The sequence below is a fragment of the Peromyscus leucopus genome, chromosome 8b, assembly GCF_004664715.2.
Source record: "Peromyscus leucopus breed LL Stock chromosome 8b, UCI_PerLeu_2.1, whole genome shotgun sequence".
NCBI lineage: Eukaryota > Metazoa > Chordata > Mammalia > Rodentia > Cricetidae > Peromyscus > Peromyscus leucopus.
The window spans coordinates 70,498,521-70,518,250 of record NC_051086.1 but is presented as its reverse complement, the minus strand read 5'-3'; the positions used below and the strand labels follow the sequence as shown (position 1 = coordinate 70,518,250).

Here is a 19,730-nt window from a genome sequence, read left to right as displayed (position 1 = left end):
CTGTAGACCAGGCTGGCCTTGAACTCTGCCTACCTCTGCTTCCCAAGTGCTGGGATTAAAGGCATGTCCCACCATCACCTGGCTATGGTTTGTTTTTAAATTTTTCTTCATTATGATTCAGAGCAGGTCATATTGTAAAACTAGCATATGTTTTGTGTCAATCGTTTCATTTAATTTCAGTAGAAATTACCCACAATGACAACCATGTTTTAAAAAGTCATGCTCAGTGAACTAGAGAGGTGCCCAGTGCTTGAGAGCACTGGTTTCAGTTCCCAGCACCCTCATGGTGCTTCACAACCATCCATAACTCTAGTTCCAGAGGACCCAGTGTCCTCTTCTGGCCTTCCAAGACCCCAGACATGCACACGGTGCACATACAGACAAGCAGACAAAACCTTCACATACATAAAATAAATAAATCTAGAAATAGTTATTTTTAAACCATGCTAGGCTCTCGATGATTTGGGGCTAAGGAGATGGCTTGATGGGTAGACATCTTGCCGTACAAGTGTGAGAGCTACACGTGAGATAACCAGAGCCACGCAAATGCCCCGTGGGTGTGGTGGCCCGCTTTTAATCCCAGCCTCAGGATGGGCTTTTCCGGAGCAAGCTGGCTAGCGAGATCACCCCAGTGGGAGCTAAGACTTCAAATGAGAGTCCCCTCTTCAATGTCTAGAGTGGAGAGTGACAGAGGAAGATCCCGGAAGCCAGCCTCTGGCCTCCATTCACATGTGCACCCATATAGACATGCCCATGCGTGAACACCACACATGCCTAATATCTATGACAGAAGACTTGATACTCATTGCCAGATAGCATCTGAATACTGCTCTCCGGTTGGAATGTCATGTTGTAAAAGGGCAGGCATCATGGTATGTCTGTGGTTGGAGCCCACTGAGGTTTCCTAGTGGCTTTACCCAGCAGGACTGCATAAGAGGATGATTTGATCACGGGCCTGGGTACCAGGTGTTTGGAAGGGTCTGCACTTGGCTGTATCTAGCTCCCCTCTTGGCATTGTATAAAAAGCCCTTTGGAATAAAGTTCTGGGCTGTTGGGTTTTGACCCAGGCCCTCCCAAGGCTATCCTATGTTTCTGTCTTTCCTCTTGTCGTCTAGGTATCTCTTTCTATCTAAATATTTCTCACTTCTCCCTGCTCAAGAGTACCCTGGTCCTGAAAGTGGGGACTGTCCCCCACAGTCTGTTAATCCCAGTATGAGGCAGAGACAAGTCATTTTCAGCTGGAGACTTCTCTTTAAAAAAAAAAAAAAATGGCTCATCATGGTAGCACATGCCTTTAATCTTAGCACCTGAGAGTCAGCCTGGTCTACATAGCCACTTCCAGGACAGCCAGAGCTACACAATAGAGAGATCCTGTCTCAAAAAACAACACCACCACAAACCCAAGGGCCAGTGAGACGACTCACTGAGTAAAGATCCTTGCTGTGCAGGCTGGAGACCTGAGTTCTGTCCCTCGAAGCCACCCAAAGGTGGAAGGAAAGAACCTGACTCCACAGAGTCGTCCTCTGACCTCATGAATACTGTGGGACCCAAGTGCGCTCCACACACAGTGCACACACGCGATAAAAATAAAAGGGACCCAGCAAGACGGCTTATTGGGTAACAATGCTTGCCACTGAAGCCTGACCCCGACCTGAGTCTGAGCCCCAGAATCTGTGGTGGAAGGAGAGAACAGACTCCCAAGAGGTGGTCCTCTGACCTCCACACATGCACGGTGGCGCACACAAACTCATAATAAATCAAAATAATTAAAAGGGCCGCTAGCTCATGAGTAGCTGCCGTAAATGGGAGAGCTCTGGGTTTGATCCCCAGCAAAGCCAGAATTAAAAAAAAAAAAAAAAGGTCCAAAGCCAGGCACGGTGGCACACACCTGTAATCTCAGTCCTGGGTGGGCTGGGGTGGGAACACTGTAAACCCAAAGCCTTCCCGAGCTGGGCTTCATAGGGAATCCTGTTTTCAAACAAAACAGAGCTGGATACATAGTTCACAGCTCAGGTGTGGAAGGGCTCACACCCAAAACACAAAAGTGCAAACAAAAGCAGACGTAGTGGCCCAGGCATACAATGCTGACACTGAAGACACAAATGACAGATTGATGCCCCAGCCTGGTGGGCGAGCCCCAGGCCAACGAGAAACCCAGTCTCTAAAAGCAAGGTGGATGGAGCGGCTGAGAAAAGACCTCACACACACACACACACACACACACACACACACACACACACACACGCGCACACACACACGCACACACACACACAGCCTGTGCAGTTAAATCAGTATGTTCCACTAATAGAACACTGTGAATTGTCTTCCCGGTACAAAGTGAGTTTTCCCCAGAAGAATTTATTAAAGACAAACTAAAGGGGAATCTGCTGTTGATAAGAGTACCAGCTGGAAATGTTTGTTCTGAGCCGTATGTGGTAGCAATTCCAGTGTTCAGAAAACAGTTCTGAAGACTAGTCCAAGTTCAAGGCCAGTCTGGTCTATGTCGTGTGTCCCAGACAGTCCAGGGCTATATGACTCTGAATACCGTGTTTCAATCAGCAGCCCACTTGAAGTCTGGCCCCTGGTGTGTATGCGGAAGTCAGAGGACAGACTGTAGGCATTGGTTCATCCTGGGGATCAAACCAGGTCATCAGGCCCGGAGGCAGGCACGTTTCCCAGAGAGTTAAATCAGTATGTGCCACTAATAGAACACTGTGAATTGTCTTCCCAGTACAAAGTGAGTTTTCCCCAGAAGAATTTATTAAAGACAAACTAAAGGGGAATACTGATTTCCCAGAGTCAGCTCCCCAGCCAGCTCTTGCACTCTTGAACTCCTAGGAGCTGTGATAACTTGCGCAAGACTGGGTCTGTCAGCACTCAGTCTCACAAGGGGAGGGACTCATCCGGCCCCACCACTTCCTTAGGATTTATACCAGTAAGTGGTGGGTGGGGGAGAGAGACATTTTCTTTAGTGATGTAGCCACAAGTAGGGTGCTTGTAAACAAACCCTAATGAAACTCACTGGGACACACATAAACAAATGGGGGGGGGCACTGATTGGAAAGAGGAAAAAGATCATCAGAAAGGGAGGAGTACAAGAAAGGGTAACAGTGAATATGATCGAAACACATTATATCCATGCATTAAAATTATTATGTATAATTAATATAGTCAAATACAACATTATTTAAAAGGAGAGGTATTAATCCTTTCCCTTTCTTGGTGACTCTCATATGCCAACAGATTTTAGAACATTAAAAAGAAAGAAATGAAAAGCCAGACATCATGACAAAAACCCTTAGTCCCAGCACTCAGGAAGCAGAGGCAGGTGATCTCTGTGAGTTCAAGGCCAGCCTGGTCTACAGAGCGAGATCCAGGACAGCCAGGGGTACACAGAGAAACCCTGTCTCAAAAAGCAGAGAGAGAGAGAGAGAGAGAGAGAGAGAGAGAGAATTATAATTCAGGGTGGAAACAGAAAGAAGAAAAAAAAAGTCCAGCTTGGTGGTCTATGTCTGCCATTTTAGCACGACAGATCCCAAGTGCCAGAGATCAGTCTGGACCAGGCAGCAAGACTGTCTTGGAAAAACAAGCATCCATCAAGTCTACGGTGATGTCATCCATCAAGTCTACGGTGATGTCATCCGTTAGCAACAAAATAAGAGTCGATCACTGAAATGAAGAGACTAGATTCTGAGGGAAGAGGCAAGAGTGTGGGGTGGGGAGCAGAGATTTAAGTCTCAGAATCTGGCCGAAGGAGGCCAACTGTGGTCTGGGAAACAGAAGTGGAGGAGGCCAATGTCCCCAACCTGTGAGAAAAAAGGTGTTTGTCGGTCGATCACCAGATTGACAGTGACTCAGGAAGGCAGGGGCTAAGAGAGGATCGTGGCATTTGGTGTCCAGGAGGCACCTGTGACTGGTTCCTTCGTTTCTTCCCTTGGTGGGACGGATAGCAAACCACAAGGGGAAGAGGGGTGTTGAGTGGCCCCCGTGAGGCTGGTAACACTCGGCCCCTTATTCAAAGAAATAAGAGACCGGAGACGTTTGAAAGGGCAGCAGGGTGGTGTGTCCTGAAAGCAAAGGCTTATGAATGTGTGAAAAAGACCTGAGAAGGGGGATGCAAGCAAACCCCAGGTTGTATCAATTCACCTTTTAGCTAAGACTTACCTGGTGATAATGCCTCCAACAAAGATTGATGAATGCCTGCCTCGCCAGGCCACTGGCCTACAGCGGTGAACCATCTCAAAGAAAAGCTGCCCTTGATGCCTATTGCTAGGAGAGGAATCCAGAGCTGCGAGAGGCAGAGTGTGTGTGCTTTGGCAGGGATGTGGGGGAGCGAATCCAGGAATTGATGCCTCCGCAGCATTATACCCTGTTGCTGAGCTGCCTCCCCTGCGGGGGAAACAACAATAAAATTGAGGATAAAAGACAAATCAAGAGTGGTGCTGCCTTGAATCCCAGCACTGGGGAGGCACAGACAGTCAAGAGGATTGATCCCTGTGCGTCTTTATAGTAAGTTCCAGCCCAGCCAAGGCGGCACAGTGAGACCCTGCCTCAATATGTAAATGACAAACACAAGCGGAAAAGACAGCTGAGTCAAATGGAGCTGGGAGAGGTCTCTGATGCCCCTTTTTTTGCCAGGATTTCAGCTTTTTGGGCGTGGAGGTGGAAGCCAGAATGTCAGTGCTTGGGAGATGAGTCAGAACAAAAGCCCCAAGTTTGAGGCCAGCTTGATTTACATAGTGAGTTCCAGGCCAGCCAGGACTATTCAGCAAGACCCTGTCAAAAAAAACTGGAAAGATAGCTCAGTGGGTAAAGTGTTGCAGGATATTTGCTTACTCTGTGTGAAGATGTGTCATTGTGACTGGTCTAATAAAAAGCTGAATGGCCAATAGCTAGGCAGGAGAGAACAGGCGGGACTTCCAGGGAGAGAGAGGAACTCTGGGAAGAAGAGAGGTGGAGATATGCCAGTGAGACACAGAGGGAGTCAGACATACAGAATAGAAGAAAGATAAAAAGCCTCCCAGCACTCGGGAGGCAGAGCCAGGCGGATCTCTGTGAATTCGAGGCCAGCCTGGGCTACCAAGTGAGTCCCAGGAAAGGCGCAAAGCTACACAGAGAAACCCCGTCTCGAAAAATCAAAAAAAAAAAAAAAAAAAAAAAAAAAAAAAAGAAAGGAAGATAAAAAGCCACATGCAAAAATGTACATTGATAGAAACAAGTTAATTTGAGTTATAAGAGCTAGTTGATGGGAACAAGCCTAAGCTAAAGGCCAAGCTTTCATAACAATAAGTCTCCGTGTCATTATCTGGGAGCTGGTGGTCACCAACAGAAAGTCCAACAAGAAAGTCCTACTACAGTAAAGCACTTGCTGTACACATCTGATGACCTGAGTTTGGATCCCTAGAACTCGCATAAAAGCTGGACACAATAGTGTGAGCATCGGTAATCCCAGTACCACCCCACAGGAGGAAAAGACACTTAGGCAGGGGAATTGCCAGAAGCTTAAGGACCAGCTAGTCTGATGCATGGAGCAGCAGTGCACAAGAGACCCTGTCTCAAACAAGGTGGCAGTGAGGATGACATAGAGTCACCTCTGATCTGCACACATGCACCCACAGAAGAAAGAAGAGTCACCTCTGATCTGCACACATGCACCCACAGAAGAAAGAAGAGTCACCTCTGATCTGCACACATGCACCCACAGAAGAAAGAAGAGTCACCTCTGATCTGCACACATGCACCCACAGAAGAAAGAAGAGTCACCTCTGATCTGCACACATGCACCCACAGAAGAAAGAAGAGTCACCTCTGATCTGCACACATGCACCCACAGAAGAAAGAAGAGTCACCTCTGATCTGCACACATGCACCCACAGAAGAAAGAAGAGTCACCTCTGATCTGCACACATGCACCCACAGAAGAAAGAAGAGAAGGATTTCAGTCCTGTCAGACTAGGACTCCACCCCTATGACCTAATTTAGCTTTAGGTACCTCTTTAGGCCCTGGCTCCAAGTACAGAGGCTTTATAGGATCGTACATATGAATTTGAATGGGAATATACTTTCTATAACAGTCAGGGGAGGAAGTCAAAGTCGGGAGAATCTGGAGATTGGTTATTTATGGGAGTAGGTTGAAACTGGAAGGGCCGACTGAGGAAATGTAGGCAAGTTGGAAATAAAGATCACATAGCCAACAACCACGGATGGCTAGAACACAGAGGAAATCTAGTATGCCCAAGAGTATCAGAGAGACGCTGATATGTCTTTCTTGGTGTGATAGTTCCTCTTCACTATCAACCATACTCCATTTGAAATCACCTAGGAGACACTTTTCTGGGTAGGTCCATGAGGCTGTTTCCAGAGAGGATTAACATGAGAGAAGATTCACGCTGATGTGGGTGGCAACATCCCATAGACTGGTGTCCCAGACAGAATTAAGAGGGAAAAAAGGAGGAAGCCAGCTAAGCATTCATGATTGTGGACTATCCAGCACTTCCACCACCATGTCTTCCAGCCCCTATGGACTGTGTCTTTTCTTAAACCAGGGCCAAGATAAATCCTTCCCCTATGTCACACCAAGTTTTCCATTGGTAAAAAGGGCCAGTGAGAGAACACCCTGGCCCTGGGACCAGAGCCAAGGAAACACCCTGCCTCTAACCAACTCAGGACTTGAAATCTAACCAATCCCTGAGCATAAAAACCAGTCTCTGAACTTGTCTCAAGCTCAAGACTAGAGTTCCTCGGCAGGGCGGTGGTGGCGCACGCCTTTAATCCCAGCACTTGGGAGGCAGAACCAGGTGAATCTTTGTGATTTCGAGGCCAGCCTGGGCTACCAAGTGAGTTCCAGGAAAGGCGCAAAGCTACACAGAGAAACCCTGTCTCCAAAAAACAAACAAACAAAAAAAAAGGACTAGAGTTCCTACCAATCCCCACCCAGAAAACCTTCACCCTGGAAAGCTCTGCCCCTAAGAAACCCTACATAAGTCCTGTACCTGTTAAGTTTGCTGCTGCCCTTTTCTACCCCGAGGAGGCAGCCACTCTCCTGGATTCCTCCCTCCCAACAAATCTCTTGAGTGAGGTTCGTTGTAAGGACTTTCTTTCTTTCTCTGGAGCGGAGCAGAGCAGAGCAGAGCTGCTACACTTCCACGGGAAACTTTCCCTTAGCAGAGCAGAGCTCTAAAGACCTTCCCCGGCGCGGAGCAGAACTGTTAACACTTTGGCTGGGGGAACTTCCCCCTGCTGGAGCCGAGTTGGTACACTTGCTGCAGTGAAACCTTCCCTGGAGCAAAGACTAGAAAACTTTGCTGGGGAAACTGTCCCTTACCAGAACAGAGCTGTAACACTTCTGTCGGGATACCTTTCCCTTCAGAGCTGTAGGTATTCCTTGGCTTCTGACTGCCAGGATATCTTTCTATCAGAGCTGTAACATTTACACATGACGCCTACTTAGAGAATTTCAGAGTGCTAAGACCAAACAAGCCTCTGGACTCCTGGAAAGGGAAGATCTCAAATGTTTGCATTCAAATGAAGCGTCAGAGAACAGCGGAGTTTGATGGGGCTGGAGAGATGGTTCAGTTATTGAGAGCGCTGCTCTTCCAGAGGACCTGGGTTCAGTCCACAGCACCCACGTGGTGGCTCACAACCATCCATAATTTAACTCCAGTTCCAGGGATCGGAGATCCTTTTCAAGCATAAGCACCCATGCAGGAAAAACACATGCACTTAAAAATAACACACACACACACACACACACACACACACACACACACACACACACCAGTGAGTTTGAACCTGGGGCAGTGTGGAATTGTGGAAGAACTGTGAACTGATGTTCTCGGTAGATGCATCTGTACAAAGATTCTGTAGATGGCTGACCTTGGCTGACTGCACACTATGGTTGTGGCGAGATGGAATGGTGCAAGGCAAGCGCTGACTTATCTTGGGTCATCTGAAGACCTTTAATAGCCACTTTCGTCACCGATCTCACGGTCTCTTGACTGTGATATAAACTTCTCTGCTCGGAATGTGTTATTAAGTAGAGCACGTCTCTGGCCTCCACCAAGCCTAAGGCTAAGAATACTGGCGCGTGTGACAGGTGTGGGAGAGAAAGCACCACTTTGTGATTGTGTTGCACCCAGTCCATTGTACACCACAAGGAAGGAGAGAGACCATGCCATGGGTTCCAAAGACTAAAAATCACCACAGGCCAGGTGGTGGCGGCGGCAGCAGCGGCGGCGGCGGCGGCACATGCCTTTAATCCCAGCACTCACGAGGCAGAGCCAGGCAGATCTCTGTGAGTTCGAGGCCAGCCTGGTCTACAGAGCAAGTTCCAGGAAAGGCGCAAAGCTACACAGAGAAACTCTGTCTCAAAAAACCAAAACAAAACAAAAAAAAAATTAAAATTAAAGAAATTAAAATCACCACAGAAGTGGGGTCACTAATCAATCAGGGCTTCAGGACAAGGACTTAGGAGACTTGCTTTTCCTGACAGCCCTGAACAGAGGTAGAAGCCGGGGCTTATAAGCACAAAAATCTCAGACATTTGTTGCCAAGTTACAGTTACAATTTTCATCAATCTGGAAATTAGGGACTTTGTGTGCTCCATCCTTGTCCACTGACACAGAATGAGAACTTTCCAGGCCAACCAAGCAGATTCCTTTGTTCTTTCTGTTGTTAGGAACAGCCATAATGTTATAGAGAACTGAGGGGCACAGCAGACTGTTTCTACTGTCTAAGGAGGAGGTTGGGCAGACATCGGAAAGTTATCAGCTCCCCTAGGGCTTGGAGACCTGAATTTTATTTCACCATATAGGTTAAATGGAGTCTGAAGTCAAAATGGCAGCGCTCGGGCCAAGGTGCTTTTGCCTGCTCCCTTTATTCCCCTCATGCCTTCATGACTGAGCTGCACCTTTGTCTAGGGGCTCAAATAAGGGGTTGTACTGTGCCCTTAGAATCATGAGCTTAAAGCGCCTATGTGATCTTGAACAAAGCACACAGTGGTGCTGAAAACACAGGGGACCCTCAGTAGAACAAGGAGCAGGAGGGTTGGGGAAACGATTAAACTTGTAACGAGGGTTGTCAACCAGGAGAGCCAGTTGAAAAGTGATTCGTACCAGCTGGAACTCTGTTTTCTTTCCTCCTGCTCAGTGAGAAGATTTTCTTTAACTTTCGTTGGGATCTCTCTAATAACACCTGAATGATCGGCATAAAAGCAACATGCTTCTCTCAGGGCCATGCATAAACCTCCTTGCTTAAAGAAAATAGGTCCAGCCCACAGCAGTTCTGCAGGACCATTTCAGCTAGTACGTCAATTTGATTTTCTAGGAAAGAGATGGAAGAATGGAGGTGAGAAATATCTCTGTTGGTTTGTTTGTTTGTTTAGGGTTCGAGAGTTACGGTCCCCAGTGATTAAGGCTGCTCCTATCAAGAGAGGGATGAGAACCGGAGATGCCCTCCTCGTGAGCAGAGAAGCCCGTCATCTCCATATGCATTCCCCCTGCCTCCCTTTCATAGTATAGGATTTGAGGCGCACTATGAACTGATTCTCAGTGGAACGTCCTAGGGAGAGGCAGGGTGTTAAGTCAAGGTACAGGCAAACCAAGTTGATGTGAGGGCAGCCAGTGGGGTGCTCTTGTTGAACTTGTGAGGACATAGGTATATACCAAGGAGTAGGGTTATGTTGCCTGGGATAGAAAACAGGTTCCTTCTTCTCAGAGATCCCCCAAAGGGAATTGGCCTTTGACTTAGGATTTTCAGCCTGTTAAGGAAGCAGGGGCAATGTATTCTCTTCTGTAACTACTTCCAGCTGAAACTGGGGTGTTGATTGTCAGGGCCCAGGAAAGGCTAGCCAAAGGCTGGGTCACAGGGTGTTTATCAGAAACATCTGATTAGCTGATCTAGGTGAAGGGACAGGGAGCAATCACATCGGCTGGACTGGTTCACTTCAGCTTTCAGCAAGTCCAGAGCTCAGCAGTTTGCAGTCCATAGGTGCTCCCTGGGTGGTGTCTGTCAAATCTGCCAAGACAAATACAGACTAAGGACAGAACTTAAAATTTAGAAGCTTAAAGATTGTAAAACATCGCTAGCGAACTTCTGCCCTCCAGGGTTCTCCCATTGTGCTCTAAGCCTATATTTAAGACCTCCTCCCTCATCCAATAAAAGGCATTGGGGGGAATTAGAAGCTTAAAAGAAAATGTTATATTTGGAAATTGCACTTATCTGGAGTTCGTTTGACCTGTGACCAGTAGATTCAAGCCTTATGGCTTTTTTTTTTGACTTCCCAAGCTTACATGAGGTTTTAACTTACCAAAGGAGATGAAAGGTCTAGATACATTATCAGTTTCATTCTACTGAAATCCACATTGTATAAAAAGAAGTTAACAGGTGTCTGTAAAACAGCTGGAACAGATTTACACCTTGGAGACATAGCAAAAGCTATGACTTTGGGTTACCCTGATGAGAAGCACCTTTAAGTCTATACTTAGAAGACAATCAAAGCAAATTAAAATCTTGAACTTGTGACTGAATAAGTAGTCAGTGTTCTACCAGTTTATCAGAACTCCATTTATCAATGTTAAAACTTTAAACCCTTGAAATCTCAGAGTAACAATATTCCATTACAGCTTGTATTTATGTATAGTTGTCAGGATATAGTGACATTTATATAAATATCTAAGACCAGCCAGGCGGTGGTGGTGCAAGCCTTTAATCCCAGCACTTGTGAGCCAGAGGCAGGCGGATCTCTGTGAGTTCAAGGCCAGCCTGGTCTACAGAGCAAGTTACAGGACAGCTAGAGCTACACAGAGAAACCCTGTCTCGAAAAACAAACAAAAATATCTAAGACCAATTGTCCTATCAAGCTTCTTTGACTACTAAGGGAACATACAGAGAAACACAAGGCAGCCTGAACATGCCCTTGCCTGAGGGAGTGCATCAGTCTTTTGGGAACTAGAAGGCACATAGTGCCCCAGGAGCCATGGACTCTAACCTGATTAACCTATGACACATGCCTCTTAAGGTAGCCAGACCAAGCCAATTCCATGGTTCTCGGCAATTTTCTTTTCTCTTTCCTGTTTTCTTTGCATTATACTTATTAGCATTTGACATTTTATATATGAACTCATTTGATTATTATCTTCTCTCCCAAAGTCATTAGAAGGTGAGCTTTACGAGAAAAAAAAGCTCCATGCTAAAGAATGAATGCTTTTGAACTCTTTTTCTTTCCATAATCATTTACCAAAGACAGGAGTAGTTATTATGTTCCCTTAGTGAAAAGTTATACCTGAAACCTGTCTATTCTTTGACATGAGGCTTGTGAGCAAGGTAAACCTGTTTGCCTTTTCTTAACAAGAGATCTAGTAGCTCTAGCTAACTAATGAACTGACTAGTGAACTAGCGAGGTGGCCGTAGCCCTGAGGGAAGGAGCTGATTGCCTGCTTTACCAGCTGACAAAGCTAGAGTTAGCCTAGTCAGTGTGATCAGAGACTCGAGGAGGATTAACCAAAAGGGCAGAAGGTAGTCCATGGTCCATACCCAGAGAGATAGCCCAGGCTGCTGTGGTCTCCATGGTGATGAGCATAGAGGAAACAGGACAGCAGTCTTGGCTGCCAGGCCCAGAAGATGAGAGGCTTTTCTGTGGAGGAGGAACATGGGGGACTGACCTCACCTTGTCTAGGCAAAGTGGGGCAATCTCCAGTGTCCTGCTTGTCCACAGTTCAGGCTGAACCCTGGAAAAGCAGATGAGACACAGGGGCAGTCTTGCCCAGTAGTTAGCATTACCATAGTTCAGGTGGAGTGGCCCATCGCTGTGTCCATTGTCTTCTTGGAGACCTTGGGAGTCACTGCTGGGATCTGGGAGACTCCATCTGTCATATAAGTTAAAATTTCTTAAATGCCATGGTCATCAGATCTTGACAGTTTGAGGACCTGAGCAAAACAACCCTGGTTTGTTTTCAGTTATTTGTTTTAGGCTATACCTTGAAAATACAAAAGGAACTCAAGTTTTTCCTGTGCTTGACTATAAGTACTTAGAATGACTATAAGTATAGTTCAGAACATCTGAAGACTTAATCAACTTTAACAGTTTATAATAATAAAAAAAAAATTTCTGCCAAGCAGTGGTGGCTCAAGACTTTAATCCCAGCACTTGGGAGGCAGAAGCAGGCAGATCTCAGTGAGTCAGAGGCCAGGCTGGTCTACAAAGTGAGTTCCAGGACAGCCAGGACTGTTACACTGAGAAACCCTGTCTTGAAAAACAAACAAACAAAAAAGTTCTGAATTGAAGCTCTTTCGGTATCAAGATAAGGCTTCTAACTTATAAACATAGTCCATAAAAGGCACTCTCTTGGTCCTTACATAGTATACCATTATAGAATACAGTAGTTTCCTGTATGACTCAGTTTACCAGAATAGCTACAGCTTAACAATGCTAGCAAAAGCAGAGGTTATATATACATTCTTTAATGTTTTTGTAAATTCTTGTATACTTGAAAAATCCTTAAGTAGAGAGAGACATTCTTTAAGCCAATGGTTTTTAACTTTCTGTGGTACATTGCTATGCAAACATCTGGCATGCAGGCCACCCTAGGCTACTGCTGTAAAAGGCCTTTGACCCCAAAGGGTCATGACCCATAGATTAGAAACTGCTCCAAGTTCTTTGCCAGACTTTTTAAGGTTACCATCTTACTCCATCATAAGACAGAAATACCCCAGTTTCTGTTGCTTAGCTGTGATCCCAACTTTAGTTGGTCAGTGATTACTCTGGGTGTTTGGAATTCTAGTGCAGTCTTCTCAGGGTAAGCCTTTAAGCATAAAAACCATGTTCTGGGTTGACATATTTCAGTTAACAAAAATAGTTAGTCCGGGGGTTGGGGATTTAGCTCAGTGGTAGAGCGCTTGCCTAGCAAGCATAAGGCCCTGGGTTCAGTCCTCATCTCCGGAAATTAAAAAAAAAAAAAAAAAAAAAAAAAAAAAGGTGTGAGCCACCACTGCTGGGCTAAATGCCTTTAATCCCAGCACTCGGGAGGCAGAGGCAAGTAGATCTCTGTGAGTTTGAGGCCAGCCTGGGCTACAAAGTGAGTTCCAGGAAAGGCGCAAAACTACACAGGGAAACCCTGTCTCAAAAAACAAACAAACAAAAGATAAAAAAAAAATAGTCAGAACTAGAATTAAAAGGGTTAAAAGCAAGGTTAGCACATTTGAACATTTGCCCAGAACCGTAGACGCTGATGAATTAGGTCTTTGTTTTAAGATTACCTATGCAGCCTTCTGATTATTAACCCTGTGTTAAAGTTTTAAGTTAACCTTTTTGTTACAAATATTACAGATTTTTAACCATACTCAGTAATTTATAAGCCAATAATTTCTTAGCCTCTCTGCTCTTGTTCTTCCTGTCCACCAGTTTTTTGACCCTGGTCATAGACACTTTAAAAGCAAGCCTGGGTCTGAAAAATGGTGGGCCATAACCCAGTCTCAGAGCCAGCTCTTTAACAAAACAGAACAGCATAAAACAACTTCAATATTCTTTATACCCAGATGACATTTGAATCCCCATTACATCAAATCCAAGGGCCAGAAAGCCCAAAGATAAATTCTGAGCCCTCTGACTGCAATAGTAATAAACGGAGCTGTAACCAAGATGCACAGAACACAGTACACGCATACATTGAGGACCAGTCAGACACACACATGCAGTGGACACATTCACACATTCAAAACAGACAGACAAAGCTTTCATTACTTCCTCCAGTTGTAATTTCAAGGGTGTGGTGGGGGGCCATGCCAGATTATCCCACCAGTGGAAACCAGACATCCTGATACTCTATCAGCTGGCCCACGAGGCAGATGAGGCATCATCCCTGGGAAGACCATATCTCACAATGTATAAAACTTTTCTTTGAAAATCTTTGAAGCCCTGTAGCGTGAGATCTAGGGTGTAAGAGAAGTTGAGGTAGTTTGCCCCATAATCTCAAAATATAAAACAAGACAGAGACCAGCACAGAAAAGCAATATCAAAAAACAAAGCTGACAGTTATAAGAACAACGAGAAAGAGAAACCAGAAGTAGTGTCAGGAAAACAACAAAGCAGAGAGATATCCAAACAACCAACCAAGATAACGCCAAAACAGACAAGATAAGACAGCGGACAAGACAGACTAATAAGACGGACGAGACTTCAGCCGACAAGGACACCATCCCGTCTCATGACCTGGGACTCTGGGTCCTAGCCCGGGAAGCCCCTGGATCCTGCCCCACTTGGGACACTGATCTCATCTCATATAACCGGAAACACTTTGGGTCCACCAATCTGGGAACCCCCTGTGTAAGAGAGGAGCGTCTCTCCTCCTTCCCGGACTCAAGGAGTTCTGCCATGTCCAGCCTCCTTATTGAGTCCAAGCCTTTGGCACTAAAAGGACTCATGGATTCCCCCTCTGGGTGTCTGGGTCTGGTTCCTCAATGGGGCACCTCGGGGGAACCTCCAAATGTTACACCCAGTCCATTGTGTACCAAGAGGAAGAAGAGAGAAAATACTATGGATTCCGAAGACTTTAATAAATCACCTCATAAGCCGGGTCACTGATCGATCAGGCCTGCAGGACAAGAACTTGGGAGCCTTGATTTTCCTGACAGCCCCAGACAGGGACAGAAGCCAGGTGTATAAGCACAAAAATCACAAACTGTTTGCCAAGTTATAGTTACAATTTTCACCAATCAGAAGTTAAAGATTAAGGACTTTCCTTGTGTGTTCCATTGTAGACAGAATTTTCTCTAGTCTTGCCTTGCCCAGCAGTCGGGATGAATCTCTCCCATTTGTGGTCTCATAGCCGCTTATAAAACAATTACTCAGAGACTTATATTAATTACAAACCGTATGGGCCTATGGCTTCAGCTTCCTGCTAGCTAGCTCTTTCATCTTAAATTAACCCATTTCTTTTCATCTATATGTTGCCACGTGGCTGTGGCATTTTCGGTCTGCTGGCATCTTGTTGCTCCTTGGGCAGCAGCCAGTGTCTCCCTCAATTCTGCCCTTCTTCTCTCTGTATCTCTGCTTGGATTTCCCACCTGGCTGTAAGCTTTCTTGCCATAGGCCAAACCAGCTTTATTTGTTATCCAATGGGAGCCACACACATTCACAGCATGCAGAGAGACCTCCCACAGCATTCCATCATTGTCCACTGACACAAAACAGGAGCTTTTCGGGCCAACCAAGCAGATTCATTTGTTCTTTCTGTTGTTAGGAACAGCCATAATGTTATAGAGAACTGAGGGGCGCAGCTGACTATTTCTATTGTCTAAGGAGGAGGTTGGTCAGACATTGGAAAGTTCTCCCCTAGGGCTTGGGAACCTGAACTTGATTTTACCGTACAAGTAAAACGGAGTCTGAAGTCAAAATGGCAGCACTCAATCCAAGGTGCTTTGTCTGCTCTCTTCAATAGCTCCCCTACCTGACGCCCCACCTACGCAACCAGGAAATGTGCTGGTGCGTAACCTTTTGTTCTGTGACCATAAAGTTAACGTGACCTTTCCTACAGGGAAACACACCACTCGAGGGAATGAAGCAACATCCCCAGGTCACACCCACTCAGAATAAACTGTTCGTTGTTTCTTTCAAAACAGCGTTATTCTTTTACAGCAATCATATTTAGATTTTAGTCACTTTTACATGTATTCTCATGTGTTTTGTAAAATCACCTGGCAGAATAGTTGACCTTGTCACATTCCTATTTCTGTTTAACGTGGTAACTGAAGGTTAGATGAAACTTCCAAAGGTGATTTACAAGGTCACCTTGCTCGAAGTGCTGGCTTAGTTGGAGTCCTCCTCCTCCTCCTCTTAGATTTTCATTTACTTTTTTGTATGGATAAATGTTTGCATGCATGTGTGTATGTGCACCACATGCATGCCTGGTGCTTGAGAAGGCCAGAAGAGGGCATTGGATCTCTTGAAATTGCAGTTACAGGCCATTGTGGGTGTTGGGAACCCAGGTCCTCTGCAAGAGCAGCAAGTGTTCTGAAAGACTGAGTCTTCTCTCCAGCCTCGTGCTTGGATCTTCTTAAACTTTTCATCTACTGTGACTTTTCTGATTTATCTTCAGTTAACTCTTCAAAGATGACAGGTAGAGAACATGGTTTCAACATGGGTTTTTTGGGGGCTGGGCAGTGGTAGCACACATCTTTAATCCTAGCACTCAGGAGGCAGAGGCAGGAGCATCTCTGTGAGTTCGAGGCTAGCCTGGTCTACAAAGCCAGCTCCAGGACAGCTAGGACTGTTACACAGAGAAACCCTGTCTCGAAAAATCAAAAACAAAAAACCAAAAAGGGTTCTTTTGTTCTGTTATTGTTGTTTGTTTTGGTGATGGTTGGAAGAGGCAGGGTCTCACTCTGTAGCTCTGGCTGGCCCGGCACTTGCTCTGTAGCCTAGGCTATCCTTGAATTTGAAGCATTGGTGGGATTATAGGTGTATGCTACCACATCTGACTAGAATACTGTCTTGTAACAAGTGAACTTTCCCAATACGAGTTACAAAAGCGAACCTTCCCATATGTCAAATGTACTTGATCTCTGATCCTTTGTTTTTTTCGGATTTTTTGTTTGTTTGTTTTTTGTTTTTGTTTTTTTGAGACAGGGTTTCTCTGTGTAGCTTTTGGAGTCTGTCCTGAACTTGCTTTGCAGACCTGGCTTGGCCTGGAACTCACAGAGATCCGACTGCCTCTGCCTCTGGAGTGCTGGGATTAAAGGCATGAGTCACCACCGCCTGGCTCTCTGACCCTTCTTAAAGAAAGTTGACAATATTGGAGTGAGAGAAAGTCGGTCAATATTCCCATCAGTGGCCAAAAATATTATTTGTGAGAACAGACAGAAAATTGAAACAACTTTTTTCCAAATAAAGAGATTAAGAGCTGGGAGGTGGTAGTGCACGCCTTTAATCCCAGCACTGGGGAGGCAGAGGCAGGTGGATCTCCATGAGTTCCAGGCCAGCCTGGTCTACAGAGCAAGTCCCAGGACAGCCAGGGCTACACAGAGAAACCCTTAAGGAATGTCTGTGGGGCTGGAGAGATGGCTCAGTGGTTAAGAGCACTTGCTGTTCTTCCAGATAACCCACGTCAGGTGGCTCACAACCACCTCTAACTCCATCCCCTTTCTCTGGCCTCTGCAGGCAACCTCATATACATGGCATACATGTACAGGTCCATATTCACACATACACATAAATAAAAATAAATCTTGAAAAGAAAAAGGAAAGAAATGAACGGCTAGTGAGACCGTTCAGGTTGTAAAGGCTCCCGCGACCAAGTCCGATGCCCTGAGTTCAATCTCTAGGACCCACAGGGTGGAGAGAGAAAAATGACGTTCACAAGTTGTCTTACACGTGGTGGCATTCCCACACTGCACACACAAACACTGCAGTGGTGGACGATTGCGAGCCATCTTGTGGGTGGTGGGAACCGAACCCAGGTCCTCCGCAAGAAGAAGTGCTCCTAAGCCCTGAGCCATCTCTCCAGCCCTATTCCGGTCCTTTGAGACAGAGGCTTGCTCTCTGGCTCAAGCTGGCCTCCATCTTGAGATCTTTCTGTCTCTACCCTTCTGGTGCTGGGGGTACACGACTACAGCCCACACCTGGCTGCCTGGGTCAGTCTAGGCTTCTCTCTCAGTCCTCTTGTTCTTCATAGAGAAGCCACAGTGATCTCTTCCAAGGATAGACCAGCGGCTGGAGAGGTGGCTCAGTGGTTAGGACTATTCTCTGCTCTTCCAGAGGACTTGAGTGCCTGTAGCTGCTCTCAGGGAGATCCAACAATCCCCATCTGGCTTCTGAGGGAACACCGACACACATGGCATTCATTCACACACACACACACACACACACACACACACACACACACACACACACACGCACACATGCATGTGCGCTCAAGTGCTTCATCAAGCTTGTCCGGTCTGCAATCCCAGCACTCTAAAAGCTGAAGCAGGAGGACTGCCATGAGATCAAGGCTAACCTGAGCTATCTAGTGAGTTCTAGGCTAGCCTAGGCTACAAAGTGAGACCTTGTCCCTCATCCCCCACCCTAGAAAGAGCAATCTTAAGATCAAAAAACAGGGGCAGGCAGATCTCTGTGAGTTCGAGGCCAGCCTGGGCTACAGAGTGAGTTCCAGGAAAGGCTCCAAAGCTACACAGAGAAACCCTGTCTCGAAAAACAAAACAAATGAACAACAACAAAAACAAACAAACAAACAAAAAACAAAGATCAAAAACAAAGCCAGTAGTGGATCACACCCATAATCCCAATACTGGGACACTGGGGCAGAAGAATTACCAGGGGTTTAAAGGCAGCCTGGGCTACACAGTGAGTATCAGATTAGCCATGGCTACACAATAAGATCCTCTGTGTGCGTATGTGTGAAACCTAAAACATTAAACATCTGTGCACCTAACACCTATGTGTATGAGTGGTTTGCCTGCATGCTCCTGGTGCCCTTGGAGTCAGCAGAGAGCACCAGATCCTCTGGAACTAGTGTCACAGACAGTTGTGAGCCACCATGGGTGCTGGGAACTGAAACTGGGTCCCTGCAAGAGCAGACAGTGCTCTAACCACTGAACCACCCCTCCAGCCCCATGCTAGTGTTTTTCCATTGAAATGCCTTTATAGATAGAGACAAAGGGCGCTTTGAGTCCTACCCCATTTGGAACCCTACAATGAGACCAGAGAGAGGGAGGTTAATGTTTATTCTCTCAGGTCTCTCTCTTGGATCACCTTGGGCTTAAGTCCCCTGGCGGGAGGACAAGCCTATTGGGAGGCGGCTTCATCCCTGGGAAGCTGTCCCCTGGGTGTTAGTGACAAGCAACCTTTCCCCAGTCTGCGCTGTGTGAGAGCTGCCCTTCCTGCCTTACTCTCCGGGAGGTTCCTTCCTCCACACCCATGTAATCGACCTCCTGTTAAACAACGGCAGTTTCTTCCATTTCCCTGGGCCTTTATTTCCTGCTTGTCTTCTGGCCAAGTCATCTGGGAAGTTAGCCACAAGAATTTTCCCTGGACAGTTTCTTCCTCTTTCCCTCCCCTCCCCACTCCTCTCCCCTCCTCTTTCCCTCCCCTCCCATCCACCCTCCCCCTCTCTTTCTTCTCTTTCTTTCTTGAACACATCTCATGTCCCCAAGCCTGACCTTCAACTCCAGATCCACTGCTTCTGTTTCCCAAGAAATAGGATTACAGGCGTGCTTTGCCATGCCTGATGTTTATAAGGAGCTGGGGATCCAACACAGGGCACAGTGTGGTTCAGAGGTAGAATGCCAGTCCAGCATGTGGGAGGCCCGGAAGTCAATCCCCAGCTCTGCAGAACAATCTGGACGAAAAGGCAAACAAGATGGGTGCCAGGCTTGACGAATCCCCGAGCAGGTAAAACCAGTTAGTCTTCAGGCCTCACAAGTGACCTCACCCATTTTCGATTTGCAAACATAGGCATCTCTTATTAATGCCTAAAGGAGGGTAGAAGTTGCCAGGTGGGGTGGCGCATGCCTTTAGTCCCAGCATTCGGGAGGAGGCAGAGGCAGGCAGATCTCTGAGTTCAAGTCCAGCCTGATCTACAAAGTGAGTTATAGGGCAGCTAAGGCTACACGGAGAAACTTTGTCTCAAAAAACAAAAAGTGAAACAAAAAAAAAAAAAAAAAGAGGGGCAGAAACTGAGAGTGTGCCTCACACACATAACCCTGGCATTCCGGAAGTCTGAAGCAGGAGGATTGCT

General features: G+C 46.3%; 1 long non-coding RNA gene across 1 annotated transcript; it reads right to left on the bottom strand.

Moving 5' to 3' along the window:
• Positions 1-8,754: 8,754 nt before the first annotated feature.
• LOC119086941 lies at positions 8,755-19,370 on the bottom strand. Its single transcript, XR_005090353.1, has 3 exons — positions 19,153-19,370; positions 11,779-11,864; positions 8,755-10,014 (listed from the first exon to the last, which is right to left on the bottom strand). It is a non-coding gene; the product is annotated as an uncharacterized LOC119086941 (long non-coding RNA).
• Between the last annotated feature and the right edge of the window lie 360 nt (positions 19,371-19,730).